General features: G+C 41.0%; 1 non-coding gene across 1 annotated transcript; it reads right to left on the minus strand.

Moving 5' to 3' along the window:
- Window positions 1–17,064: 17,064 nt before the first annotated feature.
- Window positions 17,065–17,142, minus strand: TRNAR-CCU (transfer RNA arginine (anticodon CCU)). Its single transcript has one exon. It is a non-coding gene; the product is annotated as a tRNA-Arg (tRNA).
- Between the last annotated feature and the right edge of the window lie 5,165 nt (window positions 17,143–22,307).

Genomic DNA, 22,307 nt, shown 5'->3' on the forward strand with positions numbered 1-22,307 from the left:
ATTGTAGTCCAAAACATCTGGAAGGCCGAAGTTTGGGGTGCCTGTTTTAGACCTTTAAAAAAACCATTTTTAGGTTTTGCTTTTATGCAAGATGTTCCTATATGTAAAGACTTTGAGACATTTAAAAATGTTTTTCCTACTGGTTTAGGATTAAAAGTAGAGTTGCAAGAAATGGCAAGGCTGTGTCTTTAAATTTCTAACAATCCTGGTTTACTCCCTATCTTTTTTTTTGGATGGGTGTTATTTAGTGCTACACCTCGTAAATAAGATGAGCTGCTAGAGAAGGATTTAGCCTATCTATGGTGGAATCTACACACATATAAAACCATTCTGAAAATGCTTTTTTTTAAAAAAGCGTTTAAAAAAATACATCAAATTTTCCATAAGGCTCACCATCACCATCTAGTATCACATTGTATATTGCACTTAAAACGTTTTATTTGCAGCTGTATAGCTGAGACCTGTGAATATGTTTCTCTATAGATACTCAGCTAGGTGCTGCCAGTGATATACAAATGAGGCACCTTTTTAATTACAGGAGCCATTTTGAATTTCTCAAAATCCAAACCTGAGAACAGAATTATTTATTTACGAGTCACAATCTTTCAACTCTGCGCAACCAGCACATCCGCTAGTGCTCACCTTCGTTTCTTTGCTACATTGCCACTGCATCACTGGGCCATGTCACAGCACCAATGCTATTCTGGAACTTTTGCAGATGGAGGCATAGGACTATTTCAGGCCAGAACACAAGCAGAAAGCCCAGCACAGTTTCCATTTGTCAAACAATAAACATTTAAAAAATGATCAGTGGTGGTCTTGAGAAATTCACAAATTGAGCTGACCAGAAAGAGCCCAGGGTCTGGAAATTGACGGCCTTGAAGTTTAAAAGCAACCGCCTAAACCTGTGCCAAGTGAGCACCCAGGTGTATTGGCAATAGCTGTTTATGCCACAATGAGCGGATTCTGGATCAGGGAGTATTTGCCAGTGCTTAATTACAGCCCTATCTGGAGATGCCAGGGATTTACCACCAAGTTTGCCCGCAGGCTGATTGGGATCGGTTTCCATTCGCTTTGTCCACCAATGTGGAATGAAGGTGAAAGCCAGCTAAGAAAAAAGTCAATTCTCTGGAGTCTGAGGAATATCAATGCACCGTTCGAGAACCCAGAGGGTGGCTTAAAAAGGAAATATTTCAAAACCTATTGAATCAGAGGCATATAAAATGCCTTCATCTATGCACACAGGACATAAATGCAGTTACAATTTGCATTTAAGAGGAGACGTTTAAGAGCAGACATTTATCCTGACAGAACCCACTCCCTGTTTTGTCTGCTCATGCAGTGAGATGCAGTGCAATGCCTTCCGTTGTGTTTTTGTAAATTTATTGCTAAATATTTGCTTGGAGGAGGGTGCGCCAAAGGCTACTCCATATCTGTCCATGTTAAAAAGAGAGGCGGACAGGCTGAAGTTCAGTTGGGAAAGGTGGTTTCATATATATAATCCTTGCACACCTCTTATCATGATGATGAAGAGACACATCGAGTTGTACATTTACAAATCATGGCAGCACATGCACTCAGTGGGGAACCACAACCCTAGCCATAAAATCAAACCTCGTCCATCAAGTCCAACATACTTAGATGCAAACCTCATGGCTTTACTCCCAAGCAAGTGTGCTTAAGATTGCATCCTCCTTCATTATAACACCCTTGGAAAAAGGAGTAAGTTGCCAGGATATGGCAGCCCAAACGGTGCTTGAACTGTCTCGCCAGAGTGGTGCATGCTCTAGTTATCTCCCGCTTGGACTACTGCAATGCGCTGTACGTGGGGCTACCTTTGAAGGTGACTCGGAAACTACAACTAATCCAGAATGCGGCAGCTAGACTGGTGACTGGGAGCAGCCGCCGAGACCACATAACACCGGTCTTGAAAGATCTACATTGGCTCCCAGTATGTTTCCGAGCACAATTCAAAGTGTTGGTGCTGACCTTTAAAGCCCTAAACGGCCTCGGTCCAGTATACCTGAAGGAGCGTCTCCACCTCCATCATTCTGCCCGGACACTGAGGTCCAGCACCGAGGGCCTTCTGGCGGTTCCCTCGTTGCGAGAAGCCAAGTTGCAGGGAACCAGGCAGAGGGCCTTCTCGGTGGTGGCGCCTCCCCTGTGGAACGCCCTCCCAACAGATGTCAAAGAGGAAAACAACTACCAGACTTTTAGAAGACATCTGAAGGCAGCCCTGTTCAGGGAGGCTTTTAATGTTTAATAGATTACTGTGTTTTATTTTTCTGTTGGAAGCCGCCCAGAGTGGCTGGGGAAACCCAGCCAGATGGGCGGGGTATAAATAATAAATTATTAGTAGTATTAGTATTAGTATTAGTATTAGTATATAATATAGTAATGTAGTAATGTATGTTGGTTAAGATTAGGGACTACCTGAAGTGTCTCAGGTAGTGTTCCGCCCTGTGGAACGCCCTCCCATCAGATGTCAAAGAGATAAACAACTACCTGACTTTTAGAAGACATCTGAAGGCAGCCCTGTTTAGGGAAGTTTTTAATGTGTGACATTTTAATGTATTTTTAATCTTTGTTGGAAGCTGCCCAGAGTATTTTCAAACATCAGATTTCATGCAGATATCCACCATGAGGTCAATGCCAATAGAACTGAAGAGACACTATAGGAAATCTACACTATACTAAATTATTGTCCTATAATATACAATACTGTAAAACCACATCTGTAAAGCCAGATTTCCAAGCCTGTTGATCCTGCTGTCTCTAGTGCTAGTGGAGGAATCACTTTTTCTGTTGCCAGGAATCCTTTCTGGGAAAGTTCATTTTAGGGCTTATAACTAGGGTTGCCAGACTCAATAGAGGACAGGACTTCTGTGCCTTTAATTGCCCTGCTCTCTTTTGAGTCTGGAAACCTTAAAGAGAAACCACCAGACCCTTTGCTTGGAAATTAAACAAAGCGTCTGCTGGTTTCTCTTTAAGGTTTCCAGACTCAAAAGAGAGCAGGGCAATTAAAGACACAGAAGTCCTGTCCTCTATTGAGTCTGGCAACCCTATTTTCTGAGACATTTCAGGGTTTTCCTGTGCATTTTACATTAAAGTTTATTGTTTGCAGGTTCAAACAATTTATTGTTCCTGTTTATCATTGCAGCTGGGTGAGTATAGCTTCTGACTTGCCCCAGCATATATGTCTGACCACCACAAAGAGGAAGGGCATTACTTGCTTTGTAAATTTCTTTCCTTAATAATTTCTTATGGTGATACCAGGGCTTTTTTCAGCTGGAACTCAGTTCCAGCACCTCTCAGGTGGGTGCCATTGCCATTATAAGAGAACAAGGGAGGTGTTCATGGTGAGTTCCAGCACTTCTTTTTCTAGAAAAATAGAACTGGGTGAAATAATGCTATTTTGACATAAGGGGCTGCTCATTGTTGATCCCCCCAGTCACAATCAACAGGAAACAACAAAACAACAACTTTCAGTCAATTGAGTGAACCTCTGCTGAACAGGACTTACTTACGAGTAGACAACATAGAAGCACCTTGGCCATGGAGAAGGCAGAAGATAACATAGTTAAGTGCATTGCGGAACCTCCTTTTTAATCTCATTTCTATATAATTACACAAAATCAATGCCTCAGCAGTGCTAAAGGTCTCTAGTGTAGATGCAACCTGAGTGAAAGTCAGAGCAGGCCAACAAAAACGTGGCCTCCTAGGATCAAAGGCTGGCATGAAAAAGACCTGCATTGCATGAAGTCAGCAAAATATGGTTCAGTCCTTACCTCACAAATGAGTGCCAGAGAGAGATGTAGCCAGGGTTAGTATAACTGAAAGTATTGGCTAGATCCATTCGTAGTGTAAAATATACTAGGAAGAAATGTTCATAAAATATTCTCCCCATTTTTTAAAAAAAACCTGATATCCTTGTTTGTAACTCTGGCTTCTCTATGTAGCCTCATAATTATGGAGATAATAATGGTTTGGTTTTAGTTAATTCTGTAGAGAGTGGTGTTAAAAGAAGAAGCCAATTCTATTGAACCCAGTTAGTTCTTCTGCTTTCCTTCTCATATGCTTCATCCTTTTCTGATCCTGAGGGAAGGGTATCATCAGCGTTGAGGTCAGCATCTGGCATCTGTGAGTAGCTGCAAGGGGTCTCATAACCACTGGTGTTTGCCCTGGAACCCCCTTTAACTTTCTTTATTTTTATTTATTATTAGGCCTGCTGCTCTGAGCCACACTAGTTGCCTGGGGCTAGTCCACAAAGAAAACTACAAAAGAAGAAGAAGTTTTGACTTCCTTGGTTTGGCAGCCAAGTATGGCCACCATTATAATTTCTCACAATCTCCTGGAGTGATGTTACCTCATGAGCACAGTGGGAAATTCAAACAGAGGCTAGCTCAGCTCTCTGGCTCTGCTAGGAGCACACCTCAAAGCACTGGCGCTGCCACTGCTTCCCACGAGGCCCACAAGGCCACTACAATGGAGGTGGGAGAGGAAGCCCAACATTCTACCAACAGTAAGATAGGGATCTGAAAAGATTGCTTTGCAACTGAGAGAAGAATGCTAATAAGTTGCTTAAAAATGTTGTGGAGAATAAAGCTAAAGGGACCCCTGACCATTAGGTCCAGTCATGACCAACTCTGGGGTTGCAGCACTCATCACGTTATTGGCCGAGAGAGCCGGCGTACAGCTTCCAGGTCATGTGGCCAGCATGACAAAGCCATTTCTGGCAAACCAGAGCAGCACACGAAGATACCATTTACCTTCCCCTATTTATCTACTTGCACTTTGACGTGCTTTCGAACTGTTGTGGAGAATAATCAACATCAAATATGTAATTCTTACACGGTTTTACGTGGCATCTCAGATGTGGTGAAGTTACCCAAAGCTTTATTTCAAATGCAGTTAAAAGAAGAAGGAGCATTTGAGATAAATAACAGTATTTGTGTGAACCCTGTCTTTAAATGACTTATGACCTGATTTGGAAAACTCCACTTCATAAAGCTGACAATGATATGATTGCTTGAAACAACACAGTAACTTTTTTAAAGGGTCAGAGAAATCACAGAGTGTTTAAGGCTAAACAAATTCTGATCAGCCCGTCTGTATTCATACATACTGTACATTTAATGGGAAGTGTACAAATATTGTGAGTGAAAGGTGCTTATACGTCAGGTCTCATGCTAACTTATGGGATCCATGTTGTGCAATTATGAAATTATGATTTTATTATTGTCATCATCATCATAAAAAACCACCTACAGGAGTATCAGAAGTCAGGAAACGATTTAATTACAGAATGCACTGGTTTACAAAGCTATTCTCAAACTAATGGGCCCTCTACCTTCTCTGTCATGATCTGTATTATAACAAGAGGGGTTTGCTTACACATTTGTTTGTTTGTTTGTTTGTTTGTTTGTTTTTCTTTCTGTCTTCCTTCTGACAGATAAAAAGTGATTGTCTAAATGAAACACCTGTATAGTCACTGACATTTCAAGCAAGGCAGTAAAGGAAGTTCTTGGGAGATCCACATTAAGCATAATTTGATGAGGCAATGATAAACAAAACCATATTTAAATAAAAAAAGAAATAAAACATTTATGCAAGCATTTGAAATAATGGCTCTCTAGGTCTTTGAGAACCCCCACCCTTAACTCGGTTGCATGCAGAGTCCCATTGGTTCCTCAGCCAGCATGATACGTCTTCCAGCTAGTTACAAAATCTACTCCATTTTTCTACCATTCTTTGCATTACATACACATCTGCACTGCAGCTGCTGTTCAGGAAAGAGGGTGGGAGGAAAACCAACCCTTAACAATTCTTTTTAAAAGAAAAGAAAAAAGCCCAACACCAAACAACACTTCATTATATTTTAATTCTACACCACAGCACATTAAAATGAAAGCATTGGCACCTTGTATTAACTGATGAGCTTTCCAGAAATTGTCATAATTGCGTGCGGGGTTTTAAAATGGCTTTTGTGTAAAATACCTTTGGTGGCGCGAGATCAAAGGAAAGCAGTGTTGCCTGCAACAAGATGATAATTCAGGTAAACACCTTCAATAGTAAAAATGCAAATGTTTCAATGAGATGGATTTTGCTTCCATTTTAGGTTTATTTTTGCCTGCCAAAGAAACAAGTTCAAACATATTTCATGTTTCCTGTAACATAACCTCCTACCACCCCCCAAAAATCCAAACATACCTATAATCAAAGAGGAGGTAGAGAGATTGCAATCCTGTAGCTCAGTCGGTAGAGCATGAGACTCTTAATCTCAGGGTTGTGGATTCCAACCCCACGTTGGGCAAAAGATTCTGGCATTTCAGGGGGTTGGACTAGATGACCCTTGTGGTCCCTTACAACTTTATGATTCTATGATTCTACATCCATTTACCTGGAAGCAAGTCCAAACTGGACTCCTTCTGAGCAGACATGCAGAGAATCGCACTGGTAACCTAGATCTCCAATATTTCATTTTAGCCAGGTTTTCTAGAAGGCACAGCAATGAGAAAGGGAACACTAGAAGTCCAGTACAGAGATCCTCTGTATCTCAAATGGATTTGAGGTGTGTGTGTGTGTGTGTGTGTGTGTGTGTATTATAGAGCCAGATTCTGAGCAGCTCAGAATAAAATGAATTTCTGTGGACCCCATTCACCGTGAGGAGAAATCTAAAAATGACAGTAACTAATCCCTGTTTAGGCCAATGCGAGTTAAATTTAAAGAGCCACTCCTGGATGCAGTGAACTTGCCAAATTGCAGACAACTGGGTCCACAGTTTTTGTGGTCCAAGAAAAAGTGATTTGCATTTTCCTATAATCCCTTGTGAGGGAGGAAAGCTGGGATTGTCTCTTGCTCATCTCACCTCTGTGTGTATTTTTGCTTGCACTGTACATAAAAAAACACAACACAAAACTTTTCAACTTCCTTTCAGCCTTTCCTTTCTGGTACCTGTGTCCTCTAACAGGATTTGCAACATTTGCAACATTGTCCCCAATGTAGCCTGTGGCATTCTGAAGACTTCTGGATTTTTTTAAGCTAAAGCGGAGCAGTTTTGTTTTGCTTTTTAAGCTTTTAACTTTTATTATTGTTGTTTCCTTGCAAAGGGAGAGGGGAAGTTGTCTGCATTATATTGCTTTTGCCAACTGCTCTAATCTACACTGAAGGTGCATGCATGCCTTAAAAGGCAGCGCACAAATCCTGTAACAAATAATTAGATGATCACAGTTTGTGTCAACCACAGGCTGCAACCAAGCACGCTGTGAGGAACAGACAAAAGGAAGCAGTGGGCTGGATCCAAAGCTTCTCTTCCTCTGATAGAAGTAGCTTCCTCGAGGGGAGATCCAATGTATTGGCAGCTTTCCTGATAACATTTATTAGTTCTGGAAACAGATCTGAATCAGGCAAACAGGTCCCTTGTAAGGCAGAGAGCAGAAGTCATAAGATCTCTGCTGGATAAGATGAATGGCCCATCCTGCCCAGCTTCCTGTTCTCCTTGTGGCCAACCAGATTCCTATGGGAAACCTGCAAGCATGATAGGGGCACAACAGTATTCTCCCCCACTTGAAATTCAACACAAATGCTCAGGTGAGGGGAGGAGTCAGAGTGACTGGCTCAGCATCTCCCCCAAGGATGCACTCACAGGTACACTGCATGACCCAGGCATCCCCAAACTGTGGCGCTCCGGATGTTTTGGCCTACAACTCCCATGATCCCTAGCTAACAGGACCAATGGTCAGGGATGATGGGAATTGTAGCCCAAAACATCTGGAGGGCCGAAGTTTGGAGATGCCTGGCATGACCCATGCTGTCCTTCCCAACAATCCTCCACAATCTTTATTCTCCATAAATTCCTGGCACTGTAGTCTAAATCACTGAGGCCCTTGGGCTTGCCGATCGGAAAGTCGGCGGCTCAAATCCCCATGATGGGGTGAGCTCCTGTTGCTCTGCCCCAGCCCCTGCCAAACTAGCAGTTCGAAAGCATGCCAGTGCAAGTAGATAAATAGGTTCACCTGTGGCAGGAAGCTAAACAGCATTTCTGTGCGCTATGGCACTTGTTACGGTATTCTGTTGCACCAGAAGCTGTTTAGTCATACTGGCCACACGACCCGGAAAGCTGTCTGTGGACAAACACTGGCTCCCTCGGCCTCAAAACGAGATAGTCACCTTTGACTGGGCCTAACCGTCCAGGGGTCCTTTACCTTACCTTAGTGTATTATTTCAAATCTGTGTATAGGAACAAACTCCTAGGGGATGAGGTCCCTTCAGCCCCTCCTCAATAAAATATTTGAGCCCCCACCCCCACCACAGTAAATGCATAGCTGTCAAGTCTCCCGTATTCCCCGGGAAACCCCCATTTTTCCAGCCATTTCCTGCTGGCAGCCCGAATAAAAAACCCCCCGTATATCCCCTGGATTCTTACCGGCCCGGGGAGGCTCCTTCTGTGCATGTCTGGAGTCTCTGAACATGCGCAGAAGAGATTTCTGGCACTGCGGCCATTTGGGAAATGGGCAGAGCATGCATAGGAGCAACTTCCGATGCTGCTCTGCCCAGTTCCAAAATGGCCGCAGCGCGGCCTCTGGTGCTGTGCCGCTGCCGATCCCGGATTTTTCAATCTGGGAGTTGGCACCTATGTAAATGGGCATTGCCATTCAAGTGGTGTGTGTGTGCTGCGACATGTGATGATTATGTGGGGCAGGCCTTACTTGCCCACCAATATTTTATTCAAGTTGGCACTCCTGAATCTGTGGATATAACCATGGGTTAAACACGAACCCACATCAGCTCAGCCTATACAAGCAGCTGCTCCTTGAGCTTGATTCCATCCAGAGTCCCCGTCCCTACTGAGTGTTAGTGTTACGTATATTTCAGGCCTGCCTGATCCTACTGTGGATGCTACCTACACCCATCTCTTTCCTACTGTAACTAGAAAATCTTTCTGATGACTAGAAAGATCAAACATATGATAAAGCATATTTCAGACACACACACCCTTGGGGCAATTTGGATAAGCTCTTCAAAGGGGAAGCCCATCTTAAAAATTCAGCAAAAAGCCATCGTGATCCTGTGGGAAAAAGAGAAATAATAACAAAATCCAGCTCCTACAAAACACGTATCCATTTATCACCAATCCACAAGGAGAATCACACTACATCATTTAAGAACTGGGGGGGGGGGAGAGAACCACATTTATCCCTATTTCCTAACTACTTATTTACTTTTGTGTCACATGTGATGGATCTTTTCATTTCACATGAATACAGAGTTTTGCCACTTAAGGATATGACGGCACAAAGAAATAGGAAACTTCTGCTTCAAGTGCATTTATTTACTTAAAATATTTCTAAGTCACCCTTCAGTCAATGGATTTCAGGGCAGTGTACAATAATGATAATAAACACTCATACAATACTAGTACAGTACAATAAAAACAATATCCTTCATAACTGAGAGGCAGCAAAACTGGAAAAACTAAAAGACATAAGGCAACATTTAGAAGTATATCTGAAGCTGTTGATGACAGAGAAGTGAAAAATTACACCCTAGCAGAACATGAAAGAGAAATACAAAAATTCTGACTCAGTGAATTCCACAGAGCTAGATATTCATTACATGCCTACACTGGTGTTGTGCTGAGATCTGCTCTCCAATTTCATGAAAGTTTTCTTACCCTGAAAAAGAGGTTTCCATTTTTCTGCCCCATTCCCAGAGCACTTTGGTATTTCAATGAATGTGACATGAGATCTTTGGGGGCACTATGTCTGTTTTTTCAAGTTCTCTGCAGACTCCCTGGCTGCCCAAACATCCTGAACTGGGGGGTGGGGGTGGGAAATGCCCTATTAGAAGGAGTTAACTCATGATGTCTTCTCCTAGGCTATAATTGAAGTGTAGGCACCTAGGAAGGCTGCAAAGCACAGACCACTTTTGAGATGATGAATAGAATAAAATAAAGGACACTTGGAAACAGCTGCTGCCACCTTAGAAATATCAAAAGTGTTACAAAATTCCACCCATGAAAATTTCACGGGAATTTCTCTCCCCTTTGATAATTCTAGAATGCAATCTCTTTTGATGAGAAAAACAAATGCAGGATAACATTTCAGCACTGCATTAGTCTACAGCAAGACTGAAATCCTATACACACTTACCTGGAAGTAAATCCCACTGAGCTAAGGCCCTGTCCTGGAAATACGGTATATATCTGGCGTCAAATTTTAAAACAGAGTTCGCAGCTTTGCCAAGTAGAAATATTCTTGCATTGCAGCGGGTTCGACTCCATGATCCTTGGTTTTACCTTTCAGCTCTTCAATTCTATGATTCTGTCATTCTATGAAATAGTCATTTGTAATGTACCAAAAAAAAAAAAAACAAACAAAAACGCACGCACACATAAACAAATCTTTCAGGAAGGCACAACCTGAGTTAACACACAGTTTCACTATTATCTACTGGTAGCCAAGACTCCTAGTCATTGGCTAATTTGATATGATGTCACAGAAACCTGGAAGTCAAAGCTTTCATCTTCATTTGGAAATGGGCAAAATATATAGTAATATTCCATAATTTCAATAAGGTGCATATAAATTGTTTAGATTTGGCTTTTGTAAATAGTAGTGCTGGTGCACATTATTTCACATTGGACAAATATAAAAAGATATTCTGTATATTATGACTTCACGAGCAGCTGCTGTTCCCATCCCTTGCATATTCATTAGCAACTTCTCATCTCACAAACTAGCTGAACTGGGGAGTCATTTCAAACAAGCAGAAGGAACATTCACACACCTTAATAGCATACTCACCGCTGTTAGACAGAAACCCAGTTTATCATGTCATAATTTGATTGCATGCAATGGTCCATCACAAATCGCATGATATGCAACCTACATATATCTGAGGAAGGTACCTGGTCCCATTTCTATATTCACAGACAGTGTGCTTTCTCAGGTAAACATTATGCATGTTAACCACCACATATAAATGCACTTGCCAGCAATTTGGTTCATTTTTGTGGCGAGTTAGGGTGCATTCAAATATGGGGATTGTTGCACTAGCTTTCCTGGTTCTGATGCTAGTACTTCTGCCCAGCTTTCTAATGCTCCTTTTATCTGTTGCGTTATGGAACTGCAGATTTTTAAATCGATATTCCGTGCTGCATTACATTTCATTCACACAGGTGGGCATGGTATGACACAACAGCACTCATTGGCAGATATGTCACCAACATGCCACCCTTTATGTACCTGAGCTCTTTTCATCCCCCATAAAAATGGTGGGAAATAATTGTACAATGGCATAATGCCCTGTGGTATCCAGGGCTGCAAGCTGGCCTTTTCCTGCATGCAATTAGCATGGAAATAAGTGCTAAACTTCCACCAGATTTCTGGAAGTGCCTCATTGAGTGAAATATGGCATAAAATGTGGAAATTATCCAGTAAAAAATAAATTGCAAAAATGGAATAATGTGCTGTATGTGTGCAGCCTTAATGCACCAGTCTGGCACATTGATTCCATGTGGTAAGCACAGTTCTATGTGATGAGGCATGTGAGAAATGCTTACATCAGCAAGCACTTGGTCACATTCATATCTGTCTTGCGCTTACGATCAAATTTATGCCATGTGGTGGGGCAAGCTGAGGCAAGAATGGTCTTTTGCAGGAAATAAAGAGGCAGAGTCATGTTGGTTAGTCTGATTGTTGAGCAAGCCTCACCTGGAAGCTCTTTAAAGGGTTCAGAGAGTGCCACATTACTTGCTCTGTCTGACCTATTGTTATTAAGAAGCCTCCCTCTGGGGTTGGAGTGCCTGGCCGGTTTAACAGCATTTCCCAACTTAAGCCAGAGTTGCGTGGTGGAATCCAGTTTCTCTCGTGCATCTGAATCTTGGCAGAGCAGCAAATCCTATCGGGTAACTGTTGGCCTAAACATACAAGTGAATCTGTTCCATTTCATGCTCTTCTGACCTTTAACTGTGATGAAAAATGCACAAGTCTGAATGTTTTCCAGATTGTATTGGTCCAGCCAATTGTTCAAAAAGAAATCATTTAATCTGCTCTGCCCCCTTGCTCTTTGGGGTCCAGAGCACCTCCAAACTCTCTCTACCGTGCCTCTTTTTCTTTTTTAAAAGTGGAATTTCCTCATCCGCTTTCCAAGCGAGCTCTAGACTTAGCTCAAATGATGCCAACTGATAAACTACATTACTCTCTTCCTAGAAATGTAGCCCCAAAGTGTGCGTCTTATCACAACGAGAATGAAAGAGATAAAAAGAAGAGTAAGTCATTTCCTTTAGGAAATCATAACATGTAGTGGGGCGGGGGCGGGGGAAAGAAACACAGGAAAATAAACTTAAATGGAAGTGTAATCCCCAAAGAAAACTCTTCAGTAATGCTTCGCTCACAGGTGATAGCTCACAAACATGTAAATCATTTTATCTATAAATAACTCAACATTCCAATAAATCAGGTGAAGACAGTTTTGGTTAACTTAAACAAGCAGGATTCTTAAAACAGAAAGGATGTTATGGGAACTTATGGGAAGTTAGGCATTTGATACCCATGGGCTAGGCTGCCCAAGACATTTGGCACCTGAGACAAACCACAAAATGGTGTCTCCTTCCCTGCCAGGGAAGAAGCGGTGAGTGAAGATTTACATCAGGAACAAGGGGGAGAATAATTGATTTTTTATTATTATTATTATTAGCAGTAGCAGTAGCAGTAGTAGTACTATACCCCGCCCATCTGCTAGTTTGCCCCAGCCACTCTGGGCAGCTTCCAATACATATAAAAACATAATAGAATATCAAACATTAATAGTAACAATCTGATCCAATATAATTGGATCACAATAACTTTAAAATAAACAACTTGCATCAAATAAAGCAATATTCAACAACCCATTAAAATCAAATAGTAAACAGTAAAATTAAACATCAGCAAATAATTGTTTACACTTATCAGTTATGATAAAGAATTACTAATCTATAATCAATAAAAATAATAATAGCAAATCACAATGCATAAAATGCCACAGAACCTACAAAAACTTGTAAAAGGATCGAACTGAGAAACAAGGACACACAACTTGTAATTTATTTATTTATTTAAATACCCCTGAAGTCCTCTCTTCCCAGCTGCTTCTTCTGTACTCAAAATCATTGCCTGGGGAAAGCTCCCCGGGCTGGAGGATGAGGCAAGGCAGGTGAGCAGATTGTCTTCTGGCCAGCAGAAAGTCTCTCTCCCCTCACCTACACTGGGATCTGCTGCTGTTGTAGATCCTCCCGACCACCTCACAGAAAAAAGTGAAGGGGCTCTCTAGAATGCAGGGTCTTCCTATCCCCCCCCCAAGATATCAATGTGTGCCAGCCACACCTCCCAGCAGGGGTGCCAACTTGAGCAAAATATTGGTGGGGAGCTGTTAAGCTCTGCCCTGTATAGTCACATAACACGGTGCATCCACACTATTTTAGACTAGCTGTCTTTCTAACATGCAAGGAGATTTTTGGCAAAGAGCACATTCTAAAAATGGAGAAATATTTACAAGGTATTATGACCGAGTTCAAACAGATGCTGTCTATAAAAGGACTGTATTTAAACAGGGTCTTAACGCTTCTGAATTGAACGGGGCTAGGCCTAATCTTAGCTACATTTACTGAAAAAGAAACCATTACTTTGTACATATCATATGATTAGGGGAAACTTGGACTGATCTTGGCGATTACTCAGTCTCTACATGGTCTCGGCAAAGGATCTTGTTTTGTTATGGCTTGTTATGCTGGGACTTATTTGTGGGAATGTTCAAGGTGGCAGGAGAGGATATATTGTTTATTAATATTCTTCCTAATGTGCGCTAGCAAGTTCCTTTATGTAGCAGAGTTACATTCCCCTTTTTATATGCACAGCAGATAGTGAGAGGCTCACACGAGCCTGCAACCAGCTATCATACAATTCAATCTGTCTCAGATTGAATTGTACATTCTTGGTAAATTCCCTTTTATCCCTCTTAAAAGAATAAAGACACAACAATCTTATTTAAAGTCAATAAAAGAAGTTTACTCGCATCAGTTCACAGTTGGCTTCCTGAAGGCAGACTTAGTTACAAATATGTACATGTAGATCTACCCTATCTATATAGCGCAGGCATGTCAAACATGCGGCCCTCCAGATGTTTTGGCCTGCAACTCCCATGATCCCTAGCTAGCAGGACCAGTGGTTGGGGAAGATGGGAATTGTAGTCCAAAACATCTGGAGGGCCGCAAGTTTGACATGCCTGATATAGCGGAATAATCCCAGTGCTTCTGCTAGCTGAGAGCTAGCAGAGCAGTCCTAGCTAGAAGCTGGTCAAATGAAGAAGGAAGTCAAAAAGAGGAAGGTGTGCTGCGTGACTCGTCCTTTTGTTACCTGGACAGGTTAGGTCATGCCCACCTTCTATCACATGCAAATGGAAGGATGCTCCAGCCAGGAGGAAGAGGAAGTTTCAGCTGGCTGGACCAAACGTTCCCTCACATGTCTCCTCTAGCATTACAAGGAATGTTGTACTTGATTGCCTCTCATGGATCACATCCCACGTTATTATTATATTATTATTATTGATGCTGTATCAAGCAGGGGTGCTGGTACCCATCAGAGTTGAAGTCACAGTTCCCCATAGAAAGAAATCTGCTATGGATTCCAGCAACCAGTTTCTGCCAAGAAAGCACCACATATCAAAAGAAAGTGCATTGCTTGATGAGCCTACATGGGCAGTACAGTTCTTTCCCCATCCACCATGCCATACCTGTCATTCAAATCTCAATGAATCACTGCTGGAACATCGTGTGTTCACTTTGCTATCAGCATGGTGTGGTCCTCTCAGCAGAGACCTACCTGTCTTACATGCAAGTTGTGAAGCGGAAGGATACTGCTGTGCTCAGGTGCCCAGACCATATTGCTCACAGAGGTAGCGTGGCGATGATCCCACAGTAAAGCAGTTCGAACCATGCCGCTGGTTTGTATGTACACCAACAAAATATGCCAGCTCTACTTATACATATAATGCTACATTTTGAATTTATTAATAAGGCAACCTAATAAAGATTTATATACACATGGATATAAATTATACGTTAAGAATATACAAAAAGATAAAAACTTGACCTGTACAATAAATATAACATACATAAAACACAGAATCTTAGATCTTGGGTGAACATATAATAGCAACTACAATTACAGCAATAAGGCAGAATGCTTTCTTCTTCTTCTTCTTCTTCTCCTCCTCCTCCTCCTCCTCCTTCTGCAATTTTTTAAAACATATTTTGTGTTTTTTTACATGGTAATTTTATGTTGTGAACTGCCCTGAGATCTATGGATAAAGGACAGTATACAAATTTAATAAATGATACTTTTTATTAATTAATTAATAATAATAATAATATACTAATGCCCAAATTCCCACTGATTTTTTTAAGACATTGAAACTAGGATGACCAAACAAACAAAGCAAAAAACAATGAAATTGAAGATGCAACGTGAAACATTCCAGCTTAACTATACATGTACATAACATTGTGCTGTTTGTGGTGACAAAGAAGGGGAAATACAGTATTTTGAAAAATCAGTTAAATTCTTTGGAAGGGATAAGTGGACTTTTTCTATATAGGTGCCCAACTGCTTGTTTATTGTGTTCAGGGTCCCTTCTAACTCTACAATTCTATGATTCTATGATCATTACATTTTTTTTTAAATCCCCAAAGGTGGAAGAGCATAGAAGTGAGCAATAAAAATCCACATAAGGAGATCCGTGTGAAAATATACACACACATGCATGCACACACATACACACACACACACACACACACACACACACACACCATGAGAACTATGGCCACATGTACATAAGAATGCCCATTTGGATTGCAGTACTCCTTCACTTCAATTGGATGTGCCACATTTGAATGTACATCCACATTTTGGTGCAAGAAGTGTATCTTTGGAACTCCCTGCCTATTGACCTTAGCCAGGCGCCATCATTGTATTTTTTTTAGCTGCCTGCTGATATGTTTTGTCAAGCCTATTCAGGCACCCTGGGTTACCAGTTTTATTACATTTCATTGCGTTTCATTGTTTTGAGGCATTTTAAGCAGTTTTTAATTATACTAAATATGTTCTTATTTTATTTTTAATAGTATTGTTATTACACATATGTTTGCCACTCTGGGCTCATTTGACAGAAAGGGCAGGATATAAATTTGATAGATAAATAAATAAAATAATGGAAACTTCTCTGCCAATGCCCAGTTTCTATTTGGGAAAAACAAATATAGGCATATTTGGACTTTGTGGGTTCATCTCCTTCACTTTGCATGGGCTGAGTTTTCTATGGCTGCTTTCCTTTGGACTCACCATGTTACTGTTCCGAGCCATTTCTGTATTTCGGTTATTATTTTCAGCCCTCAAACTGCAGCCATAATTCTGCTCCCAGTTAAGTTGCCCAACATGCCACAATATGCTGTAAATCATTCTTCAGACTCATGTATCCTATCCAGCTCGGTACAATGAGTGAAATAAACTGGGTTTTCTCCCCCACTGCACAAAATGGCTCAGATCCTAATTGTCCACAGCAGGGGGCGATTGTGCTAACCCCTGAAGGAGATGGCAGGACGAAGAACCATAACTTTTGAAACAACACGGAGTCTTGCATTTGCCCACGGGTCAAAGCCAAAAATGCATGCTTCTTTATACATTGGAATTTCCTTCCCCACTGGTAACCTCTACTGTGACCTCCAAGATGCAGTCTCTTTCAACTGAAAAAAGTAGAGTTGGTTCTTACACTCTACTAGAAACTGAAATTCATGTCAGATAAAAGTGTGAAGGAGGGAGGTAATCGTGGGATGATGCTGCCTGAGTTCTGAACTGAAGTTCACTAGGAGCTAATCCACTCTAGATTAATTCCAAGTATACATGCTTTGTTGTTACTGCTTTTTTGTGAGAACTCAACAGAACCTACAAGATTTTACTCATAGAATCGTAGAGTTGGGAGGGGCCACAAGAGTCATCACTTCCAACCCCCTGCAATGCAGGAATCTCTCACCCAATGTGGGGCTCGAACCCACAACCCTGAGATTAGGAGTCCCATGCTCTACCAACTGAGCTTAATCTCAGAGGCCCCTGAACCCTTTTAAAGCTCAACTAGCACCATGCTTTCCCATTGCATAATCCTCTGCCACTGTGATAAGCCACTGAGTTTCAAATCCGCATGGACAGGACCAATCATGGAGGTTAGGGATTGGGCATTCCCGTGTCTCTTTGCCAGCTGCAGCCAGTGGCACTTGGAATAAGAATTTACAATCTCTTCTTTTGAAAATGAGAAAGGAAGGCATATGACAGTTCTTAGGTTAGATTTTTAAAAGCTTCTGTGGTCAGATGGTGGGGAAAATCACTGCACATGATGGTTATTTGCTGTTCATGCTTTTGGAGTCCATGGGATGAACAAGACTGGTGGCCACAGAGAATGACAATCCCAACTGAGTTCTTCTTAATGTCCAATGCAATGAAGTCCATTCTTCAGAAGGTTCATTGCAGTAAAAATTGGCAGCATCCTAGCCAACAATAGGAAGCTGCCTTATGCAAAGTCTGACTGATGGTCCATCCAGTTCAGGACTGACTACACTGATTGGCAGTGGCTCACCAAGGGTTCAATCAAGGTTTTCTTCTCAGCCCAACATGAGGATACTGGGAATTGAACCTGATGTTCTACCACTGAGCTATGGCCCTTTCCCAAAAACATATCAACTAGTATAGAGTTCTGGCACTGCAGTCACTATTCTGACTCTGCCATGGGTGGGGGGATTGTGGCTACAGGTTCCATTGTCTCTGACTAGTGGTCGTGCCAGCTAGGATAGATAGAGTTGGAGGTCCTGAAACATTTTGGGGGTCACTGGTTCCCCACCCTTGGTGTATGCCACCCTAGCTGATGTGCCAAAAACACAGTGTGCCAAAAAGGCCTGGGTTCAAATCCCACAACAGTCACAAGGCACATTGGATGGCCTTGGCCCAGTAACTCTCCCTCAACCTAACATACCGTACTTCAGACAAGTGTTGCAAAGATAACATGAAACTGAAAGCCATGAATGCCTTGCTGGTGTCATTTGTTAATCTCAAGGTGCTGAAAAGAATGGAGGACAGTTATTTGTCTTTTCCTGAGCCAAGAACTGTCTGGGTTTGGGGGTATCTGAGCTGATATAGCTCTGGCTTTGCTTGCCACGCCCCTGTAAGAGATCTGCTCAGCTTTTACATTTGTAAGTGAAGAGATTATTACAAACATGATTAGTTTTTAATGCGCTCTCTCTTTCAAAAGGAAACTGACCTGAGCCTGAACTGCTGAAGCCCTTGGCTGAGCTGATCATTGATTGCAACATGGAAAAGTAAAACATATAAATAAGATTCTTTCTGCTCAGCAAAAGGAGCACATTTGCTTTTTCATTTTTTAAATTAATTTGTGGGTGTGGTTTTTTTAAATGAACATACCTTCTTTATTCCCTGCTACAGAAGATCTGTGCTGGGATTTTATAGGTGCTGGGATTTTAATTTTTTTATAATAATAATAATAATAATAATAATAATGACCACATAGACACTTTAAAAGATTTCCTTATTAGGAGGTATTGTTTGGTCTGTCAAAATGCAAAACTACACTGTAAGTCATGCCTCTCTCCGTTTCCATGCCATGATCTTATTTGGCCAAAAAAGGAAAAAGTGTTCCGACATCTAAGAAATCATCCAGGACTCATTTATAATCCATGTGGCTTTATCTTCTAATTCTAGCAAATCACATTTTAATTACAGGGGAAATAAAAACCACAACATATATTTATTTATTTTTTGTAAATTATGTGTATGCTGCATGTATAATATCTGAACATGCGACAGTATATGGATGGGCTGGACTTTTATATGCTTAATGCCAATGAAGATTTATAAAAGCAGTGTGGTTGCAGGGATGTTTATGTTCAGATTCCATATGCAGGTTTTATGTCATACATTCAAGCATTACAATAAAAGGGGGGGGAGAACAGCTGATACACAAAAGGGGCCGTCTAGACAGTACCCCATCAGTCTGGCTAAATTTGGTGTTGGCATTCCCAAAGGGACTGTAATATAATTGTTCTGTGTCTGAATCCATTCCCCCTGTCAAACACCATCACAAACAATAAATATACATTCTCTTTCGTATAACAACAGGCCCCAACTGTACAGCTGATAGGGAGAATGCTGCTACAAAAGCAGGATTTAAAACAAAACAAATAAAAGCTAAGCAAGTTTTGCCATTTCTGGGAGAAATGTCACACTGTTTGTGAAATAAATAATAATAATACCCAAGGAAATTGCTTAATTGACCTACTGAAATTGTAAACTACTTAAAAGGATCCTTTTAGACTACATAAACATCTCTACTCTATGCCCCCCCAACATTTATTAACCTCCCAAAGAAAATTTAACACAAACTCAGAGATGTGAAAGTGTAATGATGGACATGGATCATAAATTCTAATGAACAAAAAAAATCTAATGAAAAAGGAAAAAGTGATAATAAGCAAAAGCACGGAAAAATATAAATGTCATTTCATAGTTAAAAATAGGCTCTCCACCTTTCCTGGATTTCTCTAAAGACATACAGTCTTATATAAAATGTTAAAGATGCCATCTTTGAAAACAGTAGATGGGGATAATTTAATATATTTTTGGACAATAGCATTACACTGGAATGTGACTATTCCTGGATACTTAAAAACAAGAAAAACCAAATTAAGGAGATTGTCTCATGTCACGATACTTTACAACAATTTCTGCAAAAAGTAATAAAATAAATATATTAAAAGTGGTTGCTTTGGGATGACTCTTCCTTTTTCTAAAACAAAAGTAGGGATGGCAGTCCTAAGCTTAAAAGTGGATTCTGCTGGTTTAAGGAAACTTCTAAGTACATCAAAATCCTACTCAGCAATTAAGTTCAACTGAGTTCAATGGGTCTTGCCCCCTAGGTAGGTAGATAAATTTGCAGTCTAAGCATGCTTAGAATATGTGTGCTGCCTGAATCTGGAAACCAAGGAATTTCTTAAGATCACAACATTTTAAAATTCTGCTTCTGGTCAAACTGCTTTCCATCGGCGCAGAAGCTGACCTGTATACGTTTAAAAAACAATTTTCAAAATACTGTTTACCAATTTTTAGCATGTAAGGCATGCTGTATCCTTTAATTATTTAGATTAGAAACATAAATTCTTTGGTTTGAAAGCCATACAGTTAAAAAAATAATAGAACATGACATCACTGGCTCTCCTACATGGCTTCTGATGTGATTGTGACTATTCATTAGAAAAGAACTGAAAACAGAAGCAATGTTGTTCACTTGGAACAGAAGACAAATAGCAGAATTTAACCTCAAATAATGGAGTTCCACCAAACTCCAGGAAAAAAATATTGCCAGCCAGTCTCTCTCTCTTCCCTGTTCCTATCTTACAAGAAGACTACAACAGAAGTGTGATGTTCCACCAATCTTGGGGGGGGGGGTGCCAGCCCAAGGAAAAGAGAGATGATGGGCTGGCAATATTTCCCCCCTGGAGAATCCTATCTGGAAGACATAAATTCAACCACAGCCTTTATTTCCCAAATAACGTACATACAACCATTGATTATATATTTCTTTAAAAATGCATTTTATCTATTTTTTTAAGAAACAAAACAAAAACCCAACCCAACGTGATTTGCAATATGAAGAAATTAAGAACAATAAAGACAGGGTGAAACCAGCAAAGTTCATGATAGGACTGGTATCAAAAGATTTATCAAAATACATCACTATCCATAAAGATCCCGATTCAAATTCTGGAGAGAATAGAAACATCTCATAGCATGCCAAGGGCTTGAATTATGCGGGGTAAGGCCAGGGGTCCTTAACGAAATCCACAGGGGCCCCTTAATCCACCACCCCATTTTAAAAAACCAAATCGTGGTTATCCTGTACCCTTCAAAAAGAGTGGCTAAGGGGGCTGTTATGAAAGGAGCTAAGCAAATCCTGCCGCCTATAATTTGAGCACTGCATGCAGTAGCAATGAGCTTAGTGGGGCTCTTTGGGGAGGCTGGTCCATCGAGAAAGTCCTACCTTGCGCAACTCTAGATCTTACCTCTCAAGAGAAAGACACACACACCCCGCCACATTAGTTCCTAAAGAACAGGAAGGCTCATAAGAGCACTGTAGACCATAGATTTATCTGATATGGAGAACTATTGCAGGGTGGAATGCCAAAATCTTAGTGGATTACGCATGTTCCCCAGTATTAAACCCAAAACACTGCATAAAGAGGCAGAGTAGATGAAGTATTGGCCCAGAGAGACCTAGGTTCAAATCCCTGCTCTGTTACAAAACTTGCCATGGCCACATGAAACTCATTCTCTCAACCTAAGCTAGCTCACGGTTTACGAGAATAGGGCAAACTGCTTTAGGGATGCGATTCATAATATTTGTGTGTAGGGGGGTTAAATCTCACCCCTTATTCTGAATGATCTTGCAATTTAAAACAAACCAGTTGAAACTTTGTAAGGAACACGGTCCTTCTCTCCCACCCATCTTCTAATACTACACAGGGAGTACACAATCCGTATTATCATAAGCAGCCCAAGTCATTCCCTTCATATCTAGACACACATCAAAATACGCATACTTGCTGAGTGATACCTTTACCAACAAACATAGGAAAAGAGAATAAAAAAGGTGTGGTGGGGAGGTGAGGCACTATCTGAAGGGGGGGGAGAGAAGCTTTTAAAAATATCCAGATCGGTGATGCATTTGTTTGTTTGTTTATTCTTAAAAATACAAATTACTTAAATTTGTGAAAGCAAACAGTTGCTGCATCATGCACCATGGCCCTTTCCACAGTCTTCCAGCTCTGGTGGGTGGGATAAAACAACAGCCCACAACCCAGTACCTCCCAGGTACCTCTCTCCCAGAAGCTGTTGACAATTAAGCTTTATGAAAATGAGATGCTTGAATCGTATTTAAAAGAGCTGGACTATTATGAGCTGCCTGCTGCTGACTCTCTCCTCCTTTACTCTGCCCCTTTACAAGATATTGCAGTGGGGATGTCCATACGGAAAAACAATGCAAGATTTCCTCGAGATCTTTCACTATTGGGGCGGAGGTGGGTGGGTGGTGGGTTGTTGGGGTTTTTGCTTTTTTTAATGCCCTTTTCTGTGTGATTTCTGTGAGAGGTAAATCCTTAGAGGAATGTTAATTTTATTTTATTTTTCCTTTAAGGAGGGAGAGAGGAAGGAAAA

Source organism: Zootoca vivipara, chromosome 11 (genome assembly GCF_963506605.1).
Source record: "Zootoca vivipara chromosome 11, rZooViv1.1, whole genome shotgun sequence".
Taxonomy (NCBI): domain Eukaryota; kingdom Metazoa; phylum Chordata; class Lepidosauria; order Squamata; family Lacertidae; genus Zootoca; species Zootoca vivipara.